The sequence below is a fragment of the Lissotriton helveticus genome, chromosome 1_1 (genome assembly GCF_964261635.1).
Source record: "Lissotriton helveticus chromosome 1_1, aLisHel1.1, whole genome shotgun sequence".
NCBI classification, from domain to species: domain Eukaryota; kingdom Metazoa; phylum Chordata; class Amphibia; order Caudata; family Salamandridae; genus Lissotriton; species Lissotriton helveticus.
The window spans coordinates 1442370268-1442396439 of record NC_136057.1 but is presented as its reverse complement, the minus strand read 5'-3'; the positions used below and the strand labels follow the sequence as shown (position 1 = coordinate 1442396439).

General features: G+C 44.3%; 1 protein-coding gene across 7 annotated transcripts in view; it reads left to right on the top strand.

Moving 5' to 3' along the window:
- Positions 1-26172, top strand: part of RFX1 (regulatory factor X1) — a 529043-nt gene that overhangs the window by 49125 nt on the left and 453746 nt on the right. The window lies entirely within an intron of this gene.

Here is a 26172-nt window from a genome sequence, read left to right as displayed (position 1 = left end):
CCCTGCATCGAAACGCGCATTGGCGTGACCCACATGGATGGCCCCAGTGTAGTCTCTGTTAAATTACCCCGTTCACATTGTTTTGTCTCCATGTTGTAATTTCAGCCTTAGCAGCCATAAGATATGTCCCTTGCAGGCCTTAATGTAACCTTATAATTTTACATGTGTGATTGTATTATTATTGTAGTGAGTGAGGTTGAGAGTGAGTGTATTTTTAGTGGATGACTGTGGGAGTGTGTGGGACCTGAATGAATGCATTTTGCTTAACTTCAACTATGATATACACTATGTAAGAGTTTAAACCAATGTATATATATTCCCTCAAAGCACTTATATGGACTTCCTATATAAACTAAAATCTAACAAATAACCAATAAATTATATATATATTCATAAAAAAGTATACTGATTTTGATTTTGTGTGATGTATTGTAAGCTCTGATACGTATCTTTTGTCACCTCTCTTTTGACTGTAAGGATCTCCTTGTGGGACCTTGAAATTAAACCAAGGCAGGGTAGTTCTTGTTTCTATTCAGCAGGGGTTATATATGAACCCTCGTAAATCCACACTGTGGGTTCTGGGAGACCGGGTGAGAGTGGGCACATGGGCGTCCGCGTTTCAGGTGGCAGTGGGGGGCCTCAAGTACCTGGGGGTATTCCTCTCGGATGTGCCGGCCATTTCTTGGGAGCGAAACCTGGCACCGATTTGGGAGCGTGTTCGTGCGGATATAAAAACCTGGTTGCGTATGCCCGTGACAATATACAGCAGATCAGCAATTTTTAAGATGGTAGCGCTCCCTCGCTTACTCTACCAGCTACAGAATCACCTTTACCCGATCGCATCTAGATGGTTCCGGCTGGTGAATTCGGTGCTGGGACAGTTCCTGTGGGAGGGGGGCGCAGTACACGTGGCGCTGCGCACATGCTTTCTTTCCACTTACTACGTAGTACTCACAACCTCGGATATCCTCTCATATTACCAGGCCTCGCATTTATTGGTCCTCAATGAGTGGTGGTATGGGAATAGGGTGGACCCGGCTTATGGGTTGGAGTGTCGCCCTCTGGGGCCCCACACATTACACACTATTCTCTATTCAGCGTTGTTGCGGTGTGCGCTGCCACCAATCATGCCGGTAGTATTTCAAATCTGGAGGCAGTCGCTGAGGCAAATGGGTTGGTGGAATACCCTGACTCGAGAAACTCCTCTATGGCACAATGGGCGCCTGCCTGACCTGGCAGCCCTGCAGGGCTTTCGGGGCTGGGATGCTATAGGCATCTCAACCCTGGGGGGACGTCGTGAGGGATGTGTCACTCAAGTCCTTCCGAGATTTGCAGAGGGAATTTTGTATGCCCAGGTCCCAGTTCTTTCGGTACCTCCAACTCCGCCATGCACTGTCCCCCAGTCTGGAGGGCCTGGAATCTCTCCCAGAATTTAGCCCATTGGAGGCGAAGGTCTTCATGGGGGATCTGGAGACAAAGAAGATCTCCTGAATCTACCAGTCCCTAGTTACTCATTGCTCTCCCACGCTTCAGAAACTTGGGGGGATTGGGAGGAGGATGTGGGTACACTGGAGGAGGAAGATTGGAGGTAGGCCCTAGCCGCCCCCCCGGGGAGCGGCCATAGCAATGCGTCTCCGCCTCATTCAATTTAAATATCTACAGAGGGCCTACTTCACTCGGGTTCGTCTGTGGCGGGCAGGATTGGTTGCCTCCCCGGAATGTCTTTGTTGCGGCCGGGAGGATGGCACATTCTTGCATACTGTATGGCAGTGTCTATCACTTGACCGATTCTGGAGGGGGGGTGTTTTCCGGTCTGTCGGAGGTCTTGGGGTGGGAACTCCTGTGTACGCCACAGTTCGCCCTGCTCCATGTCATGGAGGGGATTGGGGGCAATGTCTATAAGACATCTTATGCAACTGGGCCTCACATTGGTGAAACGCGATATAGCCAGGGCGTGGAAGGATCCATGTGCCCCCTCGGTGGCCGCCTGGAAAAATGGCCTGGACTTTTGCATGGGGCTGGAACAGCCAATCTTTGTAGCCAGGGGATGCCCACGTAAGCACTACAAAATATGGAAACGGTGGGCGGATTATCGGGGTCTGTGGCTGGAGCCTCCCATCGTTGCAGACGATCTCCCAGCGGAGTGATGACGGGGTCCCATGGGATGGATCTGGTGCAGGGGTGGGGGGCTAGCCTAGGGTGTGTGTTTACTTATGCTGATTTTCTTCTGTTCTTTTTTCTCTCTGTGTTCTATATTTACTGCTCATGGACTGGACTCAGTGGTGCGACTCAAGGTGGGGTCGTGGGGGGTAATAGGGGGGCCTTAGTATCCTAATTGATACACTATGTCAGGTGTTTTGGTTATACCTTTGAAAGGGTCAATTGCTTTCTTGCATCTATACAATTCGCTACTGCAGCTGTCTCTGGGATACAGAGCCCTGCAACATTTGTGCAATTTGACAATAAAATCTATTTAAAAAATAAAATAAAAATAGTACAGGGAGGATCGGGCTTTTGCATGGGGAGCCTGTATCTCTCTTATCACTCTGTTCTAAGTAAGTCCTGTATCACTATTTCCATTCCCTATTCTCTCTCTGGTAATATTTTGTACTGTTGCAATTGTGTGAGAGGAACATTTTGTGTCGCTGTTATTTGTACAGGTGCTATTGTCATACGTCCCACATCGTTTTTACTGGAAGCCCAAACATTGTTGCCAACTTTGTCAAACACCCATTCAGGTACTGTCGTTTGGAGTTGGGCAAAGTAGACATTAGTGGGAAAAGGAGAGTTTTAGTTAAATTCAGGATGCTTGCCATCTGCATGGCATTTTATTGATATGTGTAATTTTTTAATTAAGTCTATTTCCAACAAGTTATGGGCGCATTTATCTGTCATTACAAAACAATATTTATCAGTTATTGGAACTGTGTTATACGTCAGTGGGGTGGAGATGGGAGTGTGCAAAGGTACATTAGAAAATCCCACAGATGTATTATATTTTCCTGAGAGGGGTGCATGTGGGATACTTTTTCGAGAAATGAAAGAATAAGTGGCCCCAGTGTACAGGAGGAATTTTACCTCCTGTCCTTGTAACATTGCTTCAACATATGGCCCTTTTGGAACCATTGGAATTTCCACCCATTCCTGTCTTCTTCCCGGGCAATCCTATTGGGCAACATCATAACTGGGCAATGGGACAGTTACCATCTGAGACCCATTAGCCTGTCTGTCAAAATATTTTTGTTGGTGTCCCTGATAAGTGGCGTTATTAGCATAATACCAATAATAATAAGGTAATTTGTAGAGCGCATAGTTATGTCAGCTGACATGTCCCAACGCTGGGACAATATTCAGCGTAGGAGCTGTTATTGGATATATCATTATGTTGTTATGACCTTCTGTGAAAAGAATTTCTGTATGCCCATTGGGCAGGGCCTCATGACACGGAGTGCCCTCTTGTAGTTTTCTGTAGCAGTGGGCACTCTAATCGAATTACAATTGTGGCACCCATTATCAATTTGGGAATTCTGGGGTCTGTAAGTTAGTGTAATGTATGTCCTTGCGCCCCCCCACCCCAATTTACAGAACAACTGGGGAATTTACAGTTGTTCAATTTTGTCCTATCTAGGCTCTTACGGGGCACTAACTCTTGCAATCTAACCATTAATTTGCCTGGAATGGCTGCTTTTTCATCGGTCACTTGACCATCGGCTTCTCCTGTTGTAATAATTTTGGTCCAGTCGACATTTTCAAAGATTTATTACCTGCACTTCCTCCATATATTAGGTGGGAGAATGCAGGAAAACATTTGGTTTATGTCATTCAATGTTAACTGGCCTCTGCGCAATATAGTTTCTGTTCTGGCATACCATTCATCTGTGTTTTCCTCATATCAGGGTAGTCTTCGGGATAGGCAATGAGTTCTGTTATAGTCCAGGGGACATGTACATGATAATGAGGGCAATTGGCGTCAAAACCTGGTACCTAAATCACAGGGGGCATCATGGAGGCACATAAGTATTCGTACTTATCAACTCATTCAAGATATAGGACAAACACATTGTTACAGTCAGAGTCCGTCAGGCCAAATGTCTCAGATTCGCTGTCATAATAGGTGAAAGTATTGGGCAGCGTCAAGTCCTGTAGCTGAACCTGTTTTAGACCTTACTGAATTATAATTAATGCATAAAGGATGTATAACCTTTCCCATGTCTTGTATTATAGTGTTTTTTTGCTACCTTCCTTATCTGCATATTGCTTAGTGCCATGGTTCATTCAGTTCTGAACTAATATTTTCCTTCGATCTTGCATTTCTGGTGTTATGGCACTTCTTAATTTAGTACTGAGAGCAGGTCCCCCGGTAGGCAGAAAATTGGGGTGTGTGGAGTGGGAAGGAGGTTCATCCTCCGCTGGGTCTCCCTGTTCTTCTAAAGCAGACATATTGGAAACAAAGGTTTCTGATATAACCCTTTTTTGCCGCTTGATAGGGTGGCAGGTGCAGGCGTTTAGTGAAATGCGTTTAATTATAGGGTCCTCCAAAATTAAAGTAGCACAGACCATCTGTTTTGGTTTATAGACCACACATGTTTTACTCTACTTCATGTAATGTTCCCTTGCTTTTTCCATTTCCATCTTCATTACTTCCTTCATATGTTTTTGCTTGCCATATTTTCCCCACCTTTTCAGCACATCAAACTGCAACTGTCTCACTTTCCTCTTTCAAACATACTTTCCCTTAGATAATTCAATTAATCATAATCAAAAGTGCCATTCAATAGAAACTGTAATGGGGGACCCTTTTCAGTATATTCATGCCATAAATGCAAAAACAGCCCATTCAGTGTGTGCAAGCTTGTGCGTCATCTGCTCCTGTGCGGTGGTGTGCCAGAGCTGTGTGAACCAGGATGCTGTGGAGGGGGCCCGCAGGGAGCGCCAGGAGCGCGCTATGAGCTACTTAGCTGCACCCGTCATGTGCCGCGCCAGGTACCAATCCCTGTGGGTCATTGCGATCAGTGATATATGGCAGGCACCTAGAATGATTGTGTGATAGTCGTCTGGTATTGGATATCTCAGAGTGCCCTTGATGTGGCTCAGGATCTCCTTCCAGAGGCCTTCAGGGTAGGGCATGCTCACAGTATGTGGTGGAAATTACCTTGCGGTGCCCCGCAACGCCAGCAGGAGGCAGGAACTGCAGGGTGCATGGCATGTAGATGGATGGGGGTATAATACCATTGAAACATGACCTTGTAGGCTGCCTCTTTCTGAGGGATGCTTCTGTGTATGTGTGGGATGTCTTGCCAAAGCTGCTCCCACTAATTCTTGGTGAGTCATCCGGGGACCACTTTCACTGATATGGATGGCGGCGGAGAAGGCGTTTAGTAACTTTTGATCTGTTTGAGCTAGAAACAAATTTGTTTGTGAAAATATGCAAATTATGCAGCAGATATGGATTATGTGGGAAATGTGGCAAATCCATAACTAAAATGCCACAGCAGCAGATTTGCATAATGGCCATATACCATAGCATACTAAAAAATGACAGACCATACTATGCCATACCAGGCTATACAATGACTGGCCATGTCATATCATATACCATACCATACTGTGCTATACAATGACAGGCCATATCATACTATTCTATACAATGATAGGGCGTACCACACCATACTATGCAATGACAAACCATACCATACAGTGACAGGCCACACCACACCACACCATACCATTCCATACTATACAATGATAGGGCGTACCACACCATACCATACCATACCATACCATACCATACCATACAGTTACAGACCATACTATTATATACCTTGGCAGGCCATACCATAGTACCAAGGTAGCAGTGGTTCATGAACAGCTTAATGGTAAGTAATTGACAGCAGGTTCTCCCGATGGCAGGCACGGTTAAGGAGGTTATTATTGCTCCCCATTTTATACCTTTGGCTGCATGCAGGGCCCCCCTGATTTAGGCAGTAGAGGCTGAGCTATTGCATATATTAGGAGTAGCAGAGTACACATATGATGCACATGGTTCCAGATCAGAGTGGCTGATTATTATCGTACTTCAGCAGAACGGACATAATCCTGTTTGACCTTCTAGGGAGCCTTTATTAGAATTATTTGGAAAAAGGTTTTCCGGTCAGGAAAACAAACAGCAAGCGATTCTTGGCTTCTTACAACCTCCCTACTACGGGCACTGCTGGCACCCGTCCAGAACAATTAGTGTTCACCTTTCACCCAAAAAGATGAACTGCTAACATGTCGTCTTCATTCCTCCATAGTCCCCGACCCCAAAGGACTAGAGGGGGGTAAAGTATTGATTTCTACCCGGTAGCGCCGCATCCAAACACTTCTCATCTCAGTCAAACTATTGATTCTCCACCAGACACCATAAATCTGTAGACCTGACTTTATACCTCTACCCCAGGCCTTTTATAGCCCTAGTAATCAGGTGACACCTTCCTCCAATGGGAACCCTAGCCCTAACACTATCCAATCACAACACTAGCCCTAAAATCTAGAACCAATAGGAGACCAGGACCTTACAGCCAATCTTAGCCCTAGTGTGAGTTGCAGCCTTCCTGTGCCCCAGATTGCAGTGAGCAGAGTCAAGGAAGTGGTAAGGAGACAGACTAGTGCTGTCTCTTCCCCAAAACAAAAGGTGTTAAAAAAAGATTTTCCATTTCTGTGATTACCGTCTTTGCCTGTGGTTGTTACAGTTTAAAATTGTACTTTTAACCTGCCTGTGATTGCATATTTTATTACCTGTTTTGTGTTTTAAACTTGTGGTTTTCCCTGCCCATGATTGCTTCCATTTAACGTGTTGAATTGTGGGATTTGCAGTCCAAACTCTGTAGTTTATCCCTCTCATTCCTGTTGACAATTCAGTTTCCCTCCAAATTTCTCCTCTGCTCTGTGCTAAGACCTGTATCCTGTATGTTAAAACAGTGCACCCCCAGCCACCATTTTGAGTTCACAAGCCAGTGGAACCAGCCCCCCTGCCCCCCCCCCCCCCAGCAACATGGATGTTCTACATCAGAGGGTGCTTCTGTGAGCTGTTTAAACTGTGTTTACTAGGGACTGTGCACTTCGTTTTTTGGCCAGGAGAGGGAGTAACTTTTTATTCAAACAGTATTGTTAGATTTCAAGGTAAAGTGGCCTTTACCTGCAGAAGTCCAAAGTGTGGATTGGGCCTGTCTGTCTCCTAGGAGATTCTAAACAGGAGAAGCAGCTCCCCAGCCCCCACCCCCAGGCCAGCAGACTATTGGCTATTGAGCTACCAGGCATCTCTGAGTCGTCCCCTTACACTTGCCCAGGCCCCTTAAGGCTTTGCTGGGTGCACCCCAAATCATTCCCCTCCATCTTGTAAGTTGCAGCCTTCCTGTGCCCCAGATTGCAGTGAGCAGAGTCCAGGAAGTGGTAAGGAGACAGACTAGTGCTGTCTCTTCCCCAAAACAAAAGTTGTTAAAAAACTATTTTCCCTTTCTGTGATTACTGTCTTTGCCTGTGGTTGTTACAGTTTAAAATTGCAGTTTAAACCTGCCTGTGATTGCATATTTTATCACCTGTTTTGTGTTTTAAACTTGTGGTTTTCCCTGCCCGTGATTGCTTCTATTTGACGTGTTGAATTGTGGGATTTGCAGTCCAAACTCTGTAGTTTATCCCTGTCATTCCTGTTGACAATTCGGTATTCCCTCCAAATTTCTCCTCTGCTCTGTGCTAAGACCTGTATGTTAAAACAATGCACCCCAGCCACCATTTTGTGTTCACAAGCCAGTGAAACCAGCCCCCTGCCCCCCCCCCCAGCAACAGGGATATTCTACATCAGAGAGTGTTTCTGTGAGCTGTTTAAACTCTGTTTACTAGGGACTGTGCACTTCGTTTTTTGGCCTGGAGAGGGAGTAAAGTTTTATTCAAACAGTATTGTTAGATTTCAAGTTAGTGAGGCCTTTACCTGCAGAAGTCCAAAGTGTGGATTGAGCCTGTCTGTCTCCTAGGAGATTCTGAACAGGAGAAGCAGCTTCCAACTCCCTGGCCAGAAAACCTTGTCTGAGGTCGCGGGGACCTTATAGGGTCTGCTAGTGTTTGGTACATGTGTACACTGATTGGTGGTTGTATCTGGTGTTTCTATTAGATTAGGGTTAGGTCCTCATTGGTTTGGTATTTGAGGGTTCTGATTGGTTTCTGGGTCTGTGATTCAATCAATGTAGGGTTGGGACTAGGACTAGGGTTATGATTTCTATTGGAAGTAGGGACTAGGGCTTCCTATGTTATTGGTTGTTGGGAGTAGGGTGGGACTAGGGCTAGGGTTAGACCTTTAATTGGAAGTAGCGATTAAGACTTCCGGTGTGATTGGTTGCTGGACTAGTTGTGGGACTAAGAGTAGGGTTAGGCTTTCTATTGGAAGTAGGGACTAGGGCTTCCTGTACCATTGGTTGCTTGGACTTGGGTTGGGACTACTGGTAGGGCTAGGGCCTTTATTGAACGTAGAGAACAGGGTTTTTGAACTGATTGGGTATAATAGCAAACCCTGCTATTCTCATCGTGCGATGCCAGCTGGGCTGAAAAGCTCAACAAGGGAAGGATGAATGCCTTTCACAGTATTCTTCAAATAAAGTGGGCAACACAGTTCTGCATGTCTATCTTCTCGCCTGGCGAGCAGGGCAGGACTGGCCGTAGTGGGCACCGGGCAGTTTCCCGGTGGGCCGGAAGGGCGGAGGCAAGTACTGCAAAACGGTGTCCCCTTGTAACAAACGTGCTGCAGCAGTGTTTCCCACCAGCCCTCCCCCACTTCCTAGGGCCGGGCCGAAGTAATTGCCAGGGCTGGTTTGTGAGTTCCCAGTCCGGCCCTGCTGGTGTGGAGGTTCTTATCTTCTCCTTAACCTCATGTGCTCAGTTTTTTAAACATTAGTCATTGTTGTTTAATGTTCTAGAATATAACAATTCATGGAAAATGACTTGATGTCCTTTTATTTATTTCTACTCTGCAAAAATGTGTTCTTCGAATAATGGCAACAAACAATATCCACAGTTATCAGCTTTCCATGAAAACTTTCTCATACTGCAGCAACAGGTATTTGAAACAGAACAGCACAGTCATCACATATTAAATACTATCAATATATTAGGGCAATCTTGAGTCTCACGTTGCAAGGAAAAAATGTCATAAACGAAATATATATTCTAAGTTAATCAGACACATTCACTTTTGATTGATTAGCACACATAACTCAGAAAGGCGGATACCCAGTAGAGAAAAGTCATAATAATCATGCCAGTAAGTCTGGTAGAAAGAGGAAGCAACAGCAACAGGTGTGGTACCCAGCATTGATCCACCACCAACCCGTATCATGAAGAGTACCTTCCAGAATGCCCCTTAAAGTTGCACAACGCAAACATACGTTCTGAGGTAATGGAGCACCATACCTTATGAATGAATGAATACATGGCAAATCCCACCCAAGTGTATAATGTACCATTTTCTCAGTAAATGTGTCTTAGACAACTCCGCCAAGAGCGGAAGACTGTCAAATTAACACAGGCATAGTGTATACCTGAAAACAGCTTTTCACTCCCCATCTCCTTACTCTTTGATCCTACAAGTCTTATGTTCATGAGACACTGAAGTATGCCAGTGAGATAGAATGTTAACCCAACAGGAGGGACAAGAGGCTATGCTGAAACCCCTGCAGCTGTATCACGATCACCACTCCTAGAAACGGGTCTTTCCTAGAAACCCACAACATCAACACCCTTGACTACTGCATCAGATTTGTCAGCTAAACCCTCTCAGAGAATCATCTGTGTAGTCTGGACAATGACCGCTACCAATATTCAGTAGTCATTCAAGCAAGGACCAACATGAGGAAATAATTCTGAATGATTAGTCGAAGCGTAGATGAGCTCAGCAATGTCGTCAAAGGCTTTGATCCCCTAATTTGCTATTTGACTGAAATGTGCCAGGCATCGATTGCTATATTATGTGGTATTGCACATAGAACTTGTTGGCATATAGTTGTCAATAGCATTGCTCTGTCACCTAGCTTGAACCCTGTGAGAGATGTGTGTACAGATTGAACTCTACCCACCCCACTCTGTGCAGACGTACTGTGAACACCAGGGTGGTGTTGGTTCATTATAACTATGATTTCTCAAGGAGTCAAAAGCAGGTAAAAAATGCATTTGAGAGCCTCAAATCTCCACTGCAGCATTAGGTCAGCTGTGCCACTTGTGTAGAGGCGAGCAGTGCTAAAGCATTAGCTGGGCATCAGATGTAGAAGGAACCACATCAACTCATGCTCGGAGCCTGGGTGTAGAAGTTGTTCTTGAACTGGCAACGTTCACCAAGCGAGAGGCCTACTGTGTCCAGAGTAAGAAGATGACGCAAATCAGTGTTGACAAGCAGTATTATGTTTGTTTCATCATCATCACATGTTAGCTCATATACGTTTGTAACCACTCACAGACACAATGCACATTGGGTGGCATTATTGCACACTATTCTTGCAATGCTTTATGACCTTCTCAACGTGTAAAAATCAACTCGAATTTTCAAAATAAGGTCAGGTTTTACTGCATCAGTTTGAGGTTCGAAAACACAGCCATTCAAATTTCCAAAATAACACATTGGGGTACTTATATTATGATGATCTTTTATTTGTTTTTCAATTACAGTTTAGCAGTTAAAAAGCATGCACAAATCAATCAGGCACTGCATTTTGCTCCATATATTTGAACTTCATCAAGACTAATGTGCATTGTCTATAGTTGGGTTCACTGATGTCCTCAGTCTGTCCGTAAACTGTGGACATTGTTGAAAATCACTTGTTTTGATGTTGCTTGTCACACTGTTCAAATGGCATACACCCAGGTTGTTGGTATCAAACATGTGGTACGCCCTTTCGTCTCATTGGGTTTACATGTACGTGGTATAAGACTAATAAACAGAGTGTATGCAATCCTTAACAATGCGTTTTGGAAATTGAAACACGATTTTGATGAAATTTGGAAATAATTTGCCTCTTGCCTTCCCTTTCTCAGTTGCCTTTAGTGGTAGTTGCTCAGTATGGAATGTCACTTGTGAACCGCAACATAATGCCCCTGACCTCTGCTGCTCTTTATTTCATTTGAGTGTTCATGAAAACGCAACGTTTGTGCTTTCATGAACACAGCAAGTGTGCATGACAGCTCCTTCAGTCTCCCGATGGCCTATGGGAGAATGAAGGGGGTGGAAGGACATAGGCCACGATCCGTTCGCAGAGTACTGCTAACATAGCATATCATTCAGCAAAAGGTGCCTGGATTGCAAATGTGTGAGGACACTCTTCAACTACATCCTCTCACACAGACACACGAGGTCGGCTGCCATGACTGATGGTGGCAGGGTAAATACGCTGAAAACAACTATAACTAGTGGTTTTCCAGCTCGTTTACCCCAGGACAAAGACACCAGCCTCAGCAAGCTCTTTTTGGGGCGGTACGAGGAGGGGGGTGGGGGCGTGGGCACATACACTTTACTTGGTGAGCTCGTTCTTCAAGTTGGCAGGTATGATAGACCGTTTTATTTAGTAGACACGCTGTGCATACCTCAGACAGCACAGTATTACTGCTAATATGGGGCTCATCAGTGCATCTCTGTACCCAGTGAGAATCCCCACTGAGCCGCAGGAGCGGGATCCCGAGCCTTTTCCCAGCTTCTGCGAGTTTTGAGATTACTGCCTTACCAGCTGCCCGGCTTCTAGTTTCCGGCCTGAGACTCATGCCTTGCTTGTTCTCATGTCCTGAGCCGGATTCCTATCCTGCTGCTTCAATGGAGTATCACCAGCACAGGAATTAGTGGGAGTAAAAAAAATCCAACGTTGTTGCTCTCTGGGTGTGTGAGAGTGAGTGAGTTTATGTTTGAGAGTGTTTTTGTGTGTGTGAGCGAGTGGGTATCTGAGAGTGTGAGTTAGTGTGTTTGTGTGTGAGTGAGAGTGAATGTATGTGTGTGTGTCTGAGAACTAGTCAAGGTGAGCATAAGTGAGAAAGAGGGAGTGAGTGAGGTAGAGGGAGTTACTGAGGTAGTAGGAGTGAGTTATAATAAGTGAGGAATTATGAGAGTGAAAGTGTGTGTCTTTGTGAGTAAGAGTGAGTGTCAGTAGGATTATGTGTGTATGAGTGAATATGAATGTGAGTGAAGTGCATTGTGCTTTTGAGTCACCCTCCCCCTGGCCATGGCATACTATATATTTTAAATACTGAATTTAAGGCGGTACCAAGGGAAAACCGCTGGCTCTGGCTTTTTGGAGGTACATTATTGGAGGTACATTTTAGCTTAAGGAAGGGCACACCTGACAACATTTAGGCCTTGGATTTAAAGGGTAATCCTTGTACTATAGGGTGACTAATTGTAAAATACTGATGCTGGCATATTAGATGTAATCGTTGTACTAAGGAAGAGCAACAGTGTCATGTGAAGGAGGGGGAGACACCCAAGAGAAAATCTGGACTGACATACTAAGGGTGTTATTTGGTATACGGGGCAGCCATGGGATGTTGACAGCATCAATGGCAATATACTGGAACTCTATCCAGGCGAGGAAATATCTCCGCAGCCTTAAACAGTTCCCATTGCCTATCTATTTAACGAAAGGCTGTGTTTAAATCTGTGCTTTGTTCACAAAATATTTGATACCAACCGCATAACTCCACTCTCTTTCCGCTTTTGCTGGTATCAGCCCGTTCAAGCCTTGACATCAGCTGATCATTGCCTGTTAACAAATTGCTAAATTCAAGAAACTTAATGTCTGTGATTTTGACATTGTTTCTGGAATCAATTAGATTAGTTGCAAATTAGCAGCAAATTGCTGAATTCCAGAAAAGCCTCAATAATTCTTAAGACTCGCCTTTCTGCATTGTTACCTTGGGGTTCTCTTCATCCTGCACATTAAAATGGAATCTTAATACCCGAACACAGCAACCAAGAAGTGACACCAACAACTGAACATGTTCCAGATTTACCCTCCTATACCTTTTTACTCTGCAAAATCACTTGTGTAACTAGTACTAAGCACGCTTGGCTTTGACAGTATTTTACTAATGGGCCTAACCCAGTACTTCTGTTGACGGTTCGACAAGCTTGTAAATTCTGGATGTATGACGTTACTCCGCATACCGTTACAACTACCTACCATTACAACGCGACCATTACAACGCATACCATTACAACGCATAGCGCTTTGGGGTGCTGGATAGTGGTAAGTATAATTTACTATTCTAACTCCAGTCCCCGTGGACCCTAGGGAAGGTGTTGGATAGTAAATTATACCATTCCCTATCCTATAGCGCCCCCCAGCGCAATGCGTTGTAATGGTATGCGTTATAAAAGTCGCGTTGTAATGGTAGTGCGGAGTAACGAATGCGTTGTAACAGGTGCATACCGTAAATTCTGCCCCTAGAACTCTGTCCAATGTTTCTAGGCCTACTCTGGTTGTATTGGCACCAGGTTGTCTGGCTCTCTGCCAAACACCAGCCCTGTTTTTTAAGCTGTTACACTTGTAGTCCAGACAATAACTGGCATGGCTTCTAACTACTTCTACTACTTTCCTTTTCACTGCATACCTGTTTGGAGCCTAGAGATCAACTCGTCATAATCTAGGCGCTCTCAAAATATTCTGCACTGCCTCAAAGTTCTGGTCCTTCTACTTCCTAGTCCCGCTCCACTGGAGCTACTACCAAGCATTTGTGCAATGTCCTTTGCACATGAGATGAAAATTGCACTGAAAGATAATTTTTTGTGGCTCGCATGTATTCTTAAGTTATTGTAGAAATTTAGGGATCCAAGATGTGTATCTCTTTGCCAGCACTCTCTCTGTACATAACAATCAGTCGTTATCCTGAGGGTAAAGGTATGATTTAGTAAATTGGTTGTTTTTTCTGATTGTTTGGACTATTGATTACTGTGTCATTATACGTGACCTGTATCAATGACCAGGTTCTGGAGGAATAAAATGCAGAACAATCTGCATATGGAATTGCGGACTAATATATTTTTCTACTTCGCATTGGTGAGCTTTTTTGATATATAATAGCACCATTATTGTGGTGGTTCTTGTTCCTAAACTGCCAATGACGCACCACAAATTTAATCTCTTTTTAAGATGGTCGGGATTACTCTTTGTTGGGCTTAGACTATCATTTATTTTTATTGTGGCTCAGAAAAAAATCTGAGTTTCTTCCCTTACAGTGCCCCTCCCCCCCACGTTTTTTCTTTTTAGGTCTCGCCTGTCGATGCGCATGCGCATCGAGCTTGCGAGCCTATTGCGGCTTTAACAACGTTTAACTAAGAAGCAAGGAATCGTGGCGATTCCTTGCAGTGCCCGTGACTTTTAAGCTCAATGCGCATGTGCATTGAGCTTAAAAGCGCGTGCACAGCCACAATCTCCCTCAGCCGCATTCCTCCGACACCTTTTGAAGTGAAGCTTAGCTTCACTTCAAAGGCCCCGGCTTCTTGACACCGACATGCCGCTCTCCCCGCTCCGCCCCCTCCCCTGCCCGCCGTGTGCATTTCTCCTCCACCCCCTCCCCACAGCAATGCCCTCCGTCTTGTTTGGCTTTGAAATTCTGGACACCCTACTTCAAAGCCCCAGGCACCCCATCTGCTGCCTTCCGCCTGGCATGTGTTTGGTGGATCCCAAAGGCGACGCTACACCGGTTCCCTCTCTTGCTCTCCTCCCCCCTACTCTCTCGTGCTCCCCTGATACCGTCACTTGTTCTGTCTCCTCAGATGCGGCTCCCTACTCCTCCCCCCTGCTTGTTATTCGAAGGATGCGTGCTTTTTAACATGCACTCCACTGCAGATAAAAAATAAATAAATAAACGTGGGATGCCGTATCTCCCTCTGCCCCCACCTGCCCTTTGCCTGCCTCGGTTTACTTATGGCGGTGGTATGTCAGGTCTGTTAAACCTTTCCCCCTCTGTCGATACTTTCAACAATGCGCACAGTTATACACAGGGTGCTGCCGCTTTAAATTACCCCTGCACAAAGCTCGCTGACTGCCTGCAGATTTCAAACTCCCCCCGGCCGTTCAATAGACTTGGCGGTTATCATGCAGTAAGAATACTGTAATTAGTTTCACTTTACAAGAGGAGGTAGCTGTATGCTTTCAGAGTTTGGGCAATTATTTTTAATAGAAGTCTGCGCACCTTTTAATAGCAAGCACTCGCACAGCGGATCAAAATAAAAGCCTTGTAGCGCTTCTCACAGAATTTACATGGTTGGGTCAAGGGACTTTTAAATATTTCTGGCTTTTCACTATGACGCCTGCATGTGGCTCACGGTGGGCTAATAGGTTTTAATCCTGCACAGTGGTAAACACTTCCACTTTCAAACAGTGCTGCTGGGCGGCAGCTATCAAACACGTCATACGTGTCCACTATTCACTGTAAGCATGGGTTTAGCATGGGTTTATCACTCTGCTTAGAGCATCACTGGCATGTTTTTTTTTCCATTTTGTATATATTTGTGATAGCATGAACACACACACAAAAACACACACAGTTTTGGCACTGACTATCGCAAGCGCATGTAAAACTCACGGTTATCATTAACAGAATGGATTTTTATAAAAGCACAACAAGGGTCTCTTTGACTCTGTAACCTTTTGGTGCGCACACACGGACTATATCGCTTCTACACAGTAAATTTTCTGGCTGCACTGTCAGCACAACATATAGATCGTGATTACCAACGCCACTCATCCATTTGCAAAACGAAAAATGTAAAACTCTTCTATTGCGAGACCTATTGGCTATGCCAATGCTTGTTTCTTATTTTTGTTTTTGTGAATGACTGAAATCACGTCACTCAATTCTTGTGGGTTCTTTTGACACCCTAACTAGACTAACCTTTGGCAATCATGATATCGTAGATATAATTCTCTTTGACCTCTCAGCTGCCTTTGATATGGTTGACCATGACAAACTGAAACAAAGACTTTATGAAGCCGGCATAGAGGGAACGGCTCTAGACTGGATTGCGTCCTACCTTCGAAACAGAACTAATGTCATCCATACCCCACCTTTCTCGTCCAAACCGTACTCCACAATAGCAGGGGTTCCTCAAGGTTCAATCATCTCGGCCATGCTTTTCAACATCTACATGAAGTCATTACCAGTACTGATCAATAAATTTCACCTCACGTGCTATAACTATGCAGATGACACACAAATACTCCTTCAACTGGAATGCCCCAAAGACATTGGAAAATCACCAATTTTCTGCTGTCTCAGAGCCGTGGATCAGTGGATGACTTGGAGCCATCTCATATGGAATGCTTCAAAAACTGAAGAACTCACGTGTGGCGATTGGAAACATTACAACCCGCTTGCCGCATGGCCTGATGAACTGGGATCACTGCCTAAAGTATCGAAGGAAGTAAGACACCTCGGAATGACCATGGACTCCAAGCTATCGATGAATGCCAAAGTGGATAAACTAGCAAGATCAAGCTTTGCTACTATAAAAACGCTGCGACAAATTTTCCCTCATTAGGGATTACCACACAAGGTCCAAGCTACCATCTCCCTTGTTCTGTCCAAACTCAATTATGCCAATAGCCTCTACCACGGATCACCTTTAATGACCATGAAAAGACTACTACGGATTCTGAACTCGGCCACCAGACTACTCTTGCATATCAAACCGCGAGACCACATCTCCCCTGCCTTGAAAGCCCTGCATTGGTTACCGGTTGCCAGAAGATCCACGTTCAAGCTGCTTTGTATCACCCACAAAGCAATACATGGAATAGGACCACTCTTCATTAGGAATAAAATCACCAAACACATTCAACAAAGGAACCTCCGCTCTAAAGGAGCATCTTGCCTCAAACTCCCACTATACAAGAAAAAAAACATGGGTGGCACATCCTTCTCTGTTCAAGCAGCCACACTATGGAACTCACTATAGATATGTACCTAAGTTTGTGTATTACTCAGTATAAACATGTAAAATAATTTTATGTTAAGAGAAAAAATAATAATAATAATAAATAAATAAATATCATCTTTGGTCTACATGTACATACTTCCAGTGTGCATCTATGTACCATCCATGTACTTGGATGTGTGTGTCTGTTACTTTTCTCCTGAAAGAGCATATCCAATGCACTACCCTATTTCTCATCCTGTGCCTCTATCTTTAATCTACATATACTTACCTCCTTTATGTATCTATATACTTTCAATGTACTTATGGATCTATATACGTATCACTTTCTTCTAATTTAGCATTTCCTTTTTTTATTTTATTTTTTTATATTTTTATTGGGAATGTGGTACATACAAGGACAAAATTCATCAATTATTACATACACAATTACAGCACAAGCCAAACAATCAATGTATTTACACACAATTTGCGAAGAGGCCTGACAAAAAGAGGAAATAAATTACGAGAAAAGGACACTTTAGGGGACTTAAGAGCGAGCCTGTCAGTCCATAAAAGAGAAAATTACAGCAAAACCCATCACATTCTGACAGCTCTCCAGTTTGTTACAGGAGCCCAAAGACGTAGACTCTTCTTGCGCTTCCTATTACCTTTAAATTCATAGAGGCATGATTCTATATTGTGGATTCCCAACAACCTGGACAACCACATCTGGAAGGACGGAGCAATCGCGTCCTTCCATGCAGCAGAAATTAAAATTCGAAGTACTGCAACAGATAAAAACACTAAGGCTCTTTCATCCTCACCCAGACCCAGCTTAGAATCTATGCCAAGCAACATTAGAGTAGGGGATAGATCAATAGAATGACCTAGCAGCCCCTCCCAAAATTTCATTATCTCATTTTTAACAGCGTCCAACCGATTACAAAAAAAGAACATATGTGTAATGTCAGCATGACTTTCGTGACATCTGGGGCAACTGTCATTTTCCCTTATACCCCAGGCATATAGCTTCGCAGGTGTATGATATAAATTAAAAATGGTCTTATAATGTTGGGCGCGAAGATTAGATGCCCGGAATACCTTTTTGTTCAATGAAAGAGCGAGATCCACATCAACATCAGTATCCCCCAATTTTAGAGCCCAATTAGATTCCACCTTCTCAATATCATCCTGAATTCGCTCCAATAGGCAGTTATAGATAGTCTTGATCTTCCTACAACCTCTGTGAAGTATCTCAATCATAGGAAAGTCGGCTGTCGATGAAATCCTGGGCCTAACAGACCTGATCGTACGGATAACTTGGCCATATACCAGCCAGTGGCTATCTGGAATACCATATCTTTCCTGCAAAATCTCGAATCCCAAGACTTCACCTCCTTCCAATATATCTCCCAAAGATTTAATCCCCATTCTCTTCCACCCCTGCAGATTTCTATCGGTTCGCAGATGGGGAAAGAGAGACGAGTTACACAGTTGTACATAGGGATTTACTTTCGGAATATTAAAGAATTTCATGATAGCTTTCCACACCTGCCATGCCCCATACAGTGTCTTCAGCCTCGTTTTTTTATAAAAGCGTCGTTCGAGTTCACTCTGCAGTAAACCTGCAGCCTTGCCACCCAATAACATCCTATAAATCTGGGGGGGCAGCTGCCCATCTACATTCCTAGGTCCTGTATCAATTGGAGATTCAGACTGAAATAAGGTGGTCATTTGAACCAAAAGACAGGCCCAATGATATAGTCTTAAGTTCGGGAGAGCCATCCCACCCCGTTCTCTCGGTAACGACATTAAGTTTGTAGAGCGCCTTACCCTACCATATTGCCAGACAAATCTAATAAACACGGATTCCAGATGTTTCATAATCTTATCTTCTATTACTAAAGGAATAGTGCGAAACAGGTACAGCACTCTGGGGAACATAGACATTTTAACTGCATTCACCCTGCCTACCAGTGAAAGATGTAGCACGTCTATTCTCTTTAATTCCGTTTCAATATTCTTAATAAGCGGCAAGTAGTTCTCAGTGACAATCTTTTCCACAGTGGCATTGATTTTAACCCCTAAATACGTGGCAGAATCGACAAATCTATAGTCAGTTTTAATAATATTCTTGGAACATATGACCTGCGTTTTTGTTTCATTTAATAGGTACCCTGACTCACTACCAAACACTTTAGCCATCTCCACCAGGATAGGGAGGGACTGCTGTGGGTTAGATGTTATAACAGCAAGGTCATCAGCATATGCCAAGATCTTATTTGAATAGCCGTTAATAATTACTGGAGTTATTCCGGGGCAAGTAAGAATGCCCTGAATGAGGGGGTCAATGTACAGGGCAAAGAGGATAGGGGAGCAGGGGCACCCCTGACGGGTTCCCCTCTTGATGTTAATCACCCCTGATTTCTCACCCATGGCAGTCACCCTAGCTACAAGCTCTACGTACATGGCCTTAAGGGCTCCTATAATGTTAGGGCCGAATCCCCTTGCCGCTAAAGCGCTCCAGAGAAAGCTCCAATCAACACGATCGAAAGCTTTCTCTGCGTCGAGCAGAATCATGGCCATCTCCCCCCCCCCCCCCCGCGGCAGCCTGGGCGTCAAATAATGATATTGGATATTGCCCTACATGTGTGGTCAGTTGAGCCCCGACTCGGGACAAACCCATGCTGCCACGGGGATACGAGACTACTAATGACCCTGCCCAACCTCTTTGCCCAGATTTTTTAGTAGAGTTTTGTGTCAGAATTGATCAATGTAAGGGGGCGATACGATCCTGCCATTTCCGCTGGTTTCCCCTTTTTGTGGAAAATTACGATATTTGTCTCTTTCCAAGAGTCAGGTATAGAACCTGAGCACATAACCCCCTTAAATAGATCTAGTAAGAGTGGGGCAATTTCTGCTTCAATAGCTTTATATACTTCGAGGGGAATCCCATCGGGACCTGAAGCCTTCCCAGAAGCTAATTCCCGCAATGCTGACATAACCTCTACTAATGTAATGTCCTCATCAAGTTCTTTTTTGGTTGATTCCTGTAATAGAGGGCCAGAATCTCGGAATCCTTCCCCTGGTTTTTTACTAGGTCCTTCATGCTCATAAAGCCGCTGATAAAAATTCTCAAATACCCTGAGGATATCCTTAACTTCCGTAAACCCAACCCCGTCCTCTTCAATACGGACAATGGTATTCCTATCCTTTTCCTGCCTTAACTGGAGGGCAAGCGCTGTCCCTGCTTGTTCCCCGGTCTCATACCTTTTTACCCTATTCGACTGATATTCCCCTACGGTCTTCATGGCTACCTCTTTCTGGAGTGCGGCTTTAATTACTAAAAGAGCTTCCTGGCTTACGGTAGTATTCACCCCTGTGGCTATATCTTTCACATGTTGTTCTTCAGCTTTCACTAATTCTGTCATCAAAGCCTCAACCTTACCCCTATCTTCCCTTCTCAGCCTGGCCGAGCAACTGATGGTCTCGCCCCTCAGAGCCGCCTTGAAAGTTTCCCAAACTATATTCCTAGAGGTGCTGTATCTGTTTGCCACAAAAAACGGTGTCACCCATTTTTTCAAATGATCCGTGAATCTAATATCACTAAGTAGCTTCTTCTCAAAAGACCAAGAGTTTATTTTCCTTTTCCTATGACCTAAATTATATGATAAAATTAAAGGATTATGGTCTGAGACCACTCTGGGGAGTTTAGTGATATCCACTTTAGATAATTCAGACGAAGAGATGAGGAAATAATCTAGCTTTGTATACCTTTGCGCTGGGTTAGAAAAATAAGTAAATCCATAGTCCAGAGGAAATTTAGCCCCCCAGACATCCTGCATCCCATGGGAGCCCAGCAGAGATTGTATAGATTGGAAAACCTTGGGCTTACATATATGGTGTGGAGCCAGCCCAGTCTGCCGAGATATTAAGATCCCCTGCAATTATCAGCGGGTTAGACCACCCCACTAGTTCAGCTTCAAGAAAATGGAATATCTCAGGCTCATCCAGGTTTGAGCCATACGTTACACATAGCGTAAAGCCCAGATCTAATTTGGCAACTGTCCATCTCCCATTACTATCTGCTTTCACTTTTTTTACTTTACCTAAGGACCCTCGGATTAAAATAGCGACCCCACGAATTGTGGACGTCTGTGTAGAACATACAGCTAGTTCAAAGCCACTAAGACAAAGTTGTCTACGTTTAGCCCATGGAAGATGGGTCTCTTGTGTACAGACGATATCTATTCTTTCGTGTCTTAGCAGATATGCCAGCCTCTGTCTCTTCCCCCAGTCGTTCAAGCCTCCCGCATTAATAGTACATATTCTAATGTTTGCCATTAAATTGTGCTTGCATCTCAACAATCAAATCCTTTACCATGTTATTATCCGTTGCATCATATCTTTGCCCTAGGCTGTACCACTTCCCTTTTACCCCCTTTTTCCACCCAATCGCCCACCAAACCCCTCCCTCGTCCCACCCCCCTCCCCTTCTGCCCTCTACCACCTCCCCCCCACCCCTCCACACCCCCCTACTCTCCCCTTTACGTGAGGCACACAGACCTGGTCTGTGCAAGTGATGTAGCGCAGTGACTGCAGTGAGCTATTCCAATTATCTACCAGTATTTGTGGAGCCCAAAACGAAAATACACTCAATCATTAACAAACTTAACAATTCGAGAATCTAATAAAAATCACACATTACTCGGGCCCGCACCACTGCCGCTTAAATCAATTATTCCCTGCCACATATTTTAGGCATCAACATCAAACAATCAGAGTGAGTCCAGATACTCTTTCACCTTAATCTCAGAAGAGAAAAATAAAGCCTTGCCATTATTGATAATCTTTAACTGCGCAGGGTTTAGCAGGAAGGCCTGCAAATTCTTATCCTGACAGGGCTTGATCATTTCTCTCAATCGCCACCGCCTCTCTACCGTAGTGTGGCAGAAATCTGGCCTAACAAAAAAAGAAATCCCTTCAGCACTTCTTTTCGCATTTGGCCTTGCCAGATCTGATATAGCTTGCTGTAAGATAAAATTTCCAATGAATATCAAGACCGCTCTTGGGTAATCCCCCTCCTTAGTATTTTTTTTCGCCTTAAAAGGGGTACAGTGAACTCTCTGAACCTCAGTGGACCAGTTCCATCCATTCAGCTCGGGAAAGGCCTGAGTAAATAGCTTGATTATATATGCTCTAATGTCAGACCCTTCTGATCCCTCAGGAATTCCCAGCACTCGCAAATTGTTCCTGCGTAGCCTGTTTTCCATTTCCTCGAGCTTCCAATGGACATCAGTCATTTGAGCACCATATGAGCCAACTTTAGAGACTGCTTCAGCCACTTCTGTTTCTGTAGATACAATCCTGTCTTCTAAATTTGCCACTCTGTCGCCAGTGGTAGCGCAGACCTTTGATAATTTTCTAACTACCCCCTGCATTTTTTTCATAGCGGTATGGGCTTTCTGATTGTCCTTGCCAGTTTCCTCTCTATGCGCAATAATCTCCTGGTGTATTCTTTCTAAAAGTGACATCTGGGCGGACTCCAGGCCAGAACTATCCTGTAGAGAATTACCATTGGGCTGATCCCAACTTGACTCATATTGAACAGTGGATGTCGCACCCTTATTAGTTTCTTAGTAAAACAAGGGAACCCAAACAGTTGGCTGAGGACCGTGGGGAATTAAGTTTTAGGAGACAAGGGTCCTTAGCTTATCAAAATTAAAAGTATAAATGAAATATAGGCCATGATAGGAAACTATATTTGTCCTCTGTCCAGCCGGACAGGGTATTTATTTAAACACAATGAATAGACACTTGTATGAATGATATTAGGCACAGTCCTGTACCACTAATTACACAGGAATCATCATCAGGACTAGAATTGACAACATTTGCCTGCCTGGTATTGTGATACAACCGCCCAAGTTTGGGCTTGTTCTATCTAGAACGGGTGACGTACCAGCCTACGAATGTAGATGACCGCACGGTGATGATGATTCCTGTGTAATTAGAGCCAAAAGGGATCGAAACGTCGACTTTATATAGTGCTTTCACAACCTAACCATTGTGTTTTACTTTAGTTGTGTTTAGCGCTGTTTGGCAAACACTTCAGTTCAACATTTATAAGTGGCCAACACTGCTCTCTCTTTGCCTGTGAAATCCTTTTCCATTTTCTTCCTATTTCTTCTTATGTGTTGTGTTTCCTCCATGAGTAAGGTACAGGACTGTGCCTAATATCATTCATACAAGTGTCTATTCATTGTGTTTAAATAAATACCCTGTCCGGCTGGACAGAGGACAAATCTAGTTTCCTATCATGGCCTATATTTCATTTATAATTTTAATTTTGATAAGCTAAGGGCCCTTGCACCCTTATTAGTAACACCGGAAACCTTTAAGGCCGTTGCTGGTTGATCTAATTCTGGATCGCTTTCAGAGTCTAAATCGGAAGAGCCGACTTCTTCATCCTCCGACCATTCTTGGCCATCCGAAGCAGAGTAAAAAGCCTCACTTGGAGCACTCTCCTTCGCACCCCCCTTCTGGGCTCCGTCAATCGGTACATCTGTACCTCCACTTTCGTCTACAGCAGAAGTTGACTGATTTACTAACTCATTTGTGACACCCAAACATGTCTCCAATTCTGAGGGGGCCAGACTTAACGCATTACTCTGCAATAGCTCAATATTCGCCTGATGTGTCTCATTTATACTTGAGTCCATGCTCTTAGCCATATTCATAATTGTGCAATTCACCGCTATTTGTATTTCGCCCTCCTTCAACTTATTTTCCAGTTCTGGAGAAACCTTAGCGGGGGTAATTCCCTTGTTAGGCGCTAGACAGTCCTGGGGGTACACTATCTCAGCCCCATTAACAGCCTTCGTTTCAGTTGATGTGAGCCCTTCATCCTTCACAGACTCTACAGCCCCCTTCACAGCCTCTTCAGCTCCCTTCTCCTTACCGGCTTTGGCGAAAAGTTCCACGATTGACACTGTCGCTAACCGTGTCCGTGCTCCTGCTGGCTGCTGTATCTGTGGCTGCTTCCTCTTGCTACGCTCGTCAGCCTGGGGTGTATGCACCCCTCCCGGCTCGACCAATTCTTCCTCCCTTAGTGCTTGCTGTTTCTTCTTGGCACCCGGGGGTTTACCGGTGGAATTCACTTTGGGGGCCATAGCTTTGTGAGAGGTAGAATTCCTCTCCGATTATCTGAGAAACACCGCCTCTCCCAGCCGGCTTCTGATTTGAATAGCTCTCGGCATCTGCAACAGCTACGGCGTCCCTCAGCTGAGAACGCTTACAGCTCTTACCCTTACTCCACCTCCCAGCTGTATCGAATCGCTTCCACCTCGCCAGCACAATGGCGAGGATGTTTGACAAGTCCCGCAGAATCTGCCTAGCAGACCCACGGCAGGCGAACAGACTGCATCAATTCCGCTCACAAGGCGTCTTCCTTAGCATCCGTTCGCTGGCACAGGCTGTGGGTCCCGGACTGTTCATTGAGCCATCCTCAACATTAACAATAAACCGGCAAGGTTTGGCAAAGTTCCGCAGAATTCATTTTCGCAGCTCCACGGCTGGCAGACTCGTTTAAAACTCATACGAGCGGCAGCTAATGCGGCGCGTCCCGCACCATGCCTGACCCTTCAGAGCTCCATTTTACAACGTCCTCCCTGCAGCGCTGCTACAGTCACTAGTGAGCAGCCGCCATCTTGCCTCTACCCGTGAGTGCTAGGGCTGTCTCTCTCTAATTTAGCATTTCCAATGCACTACCCTATTGCTCAGCCTATCCTTGGCTCAATATATCTTCTAGCCCAACCTTCTGACTCATCGCAAACTTCTTTCTACTACTCCTTCCAATGCACTACCCTATCTCTCATCCTATATATTTATCAATACATCCTCTACATCCACTCTCTCATTTATCCCAAACCCCATACCACTACTATGATCGCCAAAATAACCCTTTCTAGACTCTCTCCTACTCTACCCCTCCTTGCATCATGTGACACCTCTTTCTATACCGATCCCCTAAAACAAACCTTTCTAAACTCTTCCCTCTGACTCCTCACTCAACCAAAAGCCTCCTCCTACTTCCTAAAAAAAAATCCTTCACTCTTTTATCCCTTCACTATCCTTTTCAATCAACATTAACAGACTAACATGTTCACTTCTCAAATTCCATATTCAACTATACTAATATACTACCCAAATAACTGAATAACATATCCACTACTCAAATTACTTCATATTTATACTATACTAATTTTCAACACTAATCCTTTATGGGTTCCGGAGTGGCGTGCTACTCGCCAGAAAAGCGCTTGAACACCCATCAGGGGTAACAAGTGCTATATGAATGAAAATCTTTCTTCCCCTTTTATCCCTCTACTATCCTTCTCACTCCAAGTAACTGACTAATATCCACCACTGAAATGACTTCATATTTCACCATATTAATTCACAACTAATCCTCATTAGGCTTCCTGAATAGCGTGTGTCAACAAGCGCTATATCAATACAAACCTTTGTCCTCCTCTATCCTTCTGCTATCATTCCAAATCCAAATAACTAACTAACCTATCCACCACTTAAAATGTACTTGCATGTTTCACTATACTAATTCAACACTAATCCTCTCTGGGGCCCGGAGTAGCGTGCTACTCGCCGAAAAAGCACTTTGACGCCTCATCAGGGGTAGTAAGCGCTATATAAATGCAATTACAATACAATACAATAGTTAGAGGGTACATTTTTCTTGTTGTTGTAGCCCTGAGGAAGTCGGTGGGTGATGACCCAATGACGAAACACGTGTTGGCTACATCTATCATCTGGCTGTGATTGTATCAACCATTGTACCAACTAAACTGTAACGATGTACTACCTGTTGTGATTTTCATGAAAAACTAAATGAATACTTGGAATTAAAGAAGGTTTCCAACAACTATACGCTTCCGAACTCTTGGACATTATTGTTTCTGCTCGGGATAAAGACTGATTGTTAGTTATAATTTTGGGGCTTGTTAGTCCACAGAATTCTTTGAAACTTGGGGTGGCCGTTTCTTCCTTATCCTTGGAAGCATTCAGAGGAATTTAGGAAGTTTTACCTGCTTTACGGGTGTGCGCAGAATTTAACCCAGCCGCGCTCATCATTTAAGTACTCTCTCTATACAGTCGCACATTTTATCCATACACAACTTTATCTTAACCTCTTCCCTCCCACAGTTCTGTGTACCATCATTTAACTTTTGTTA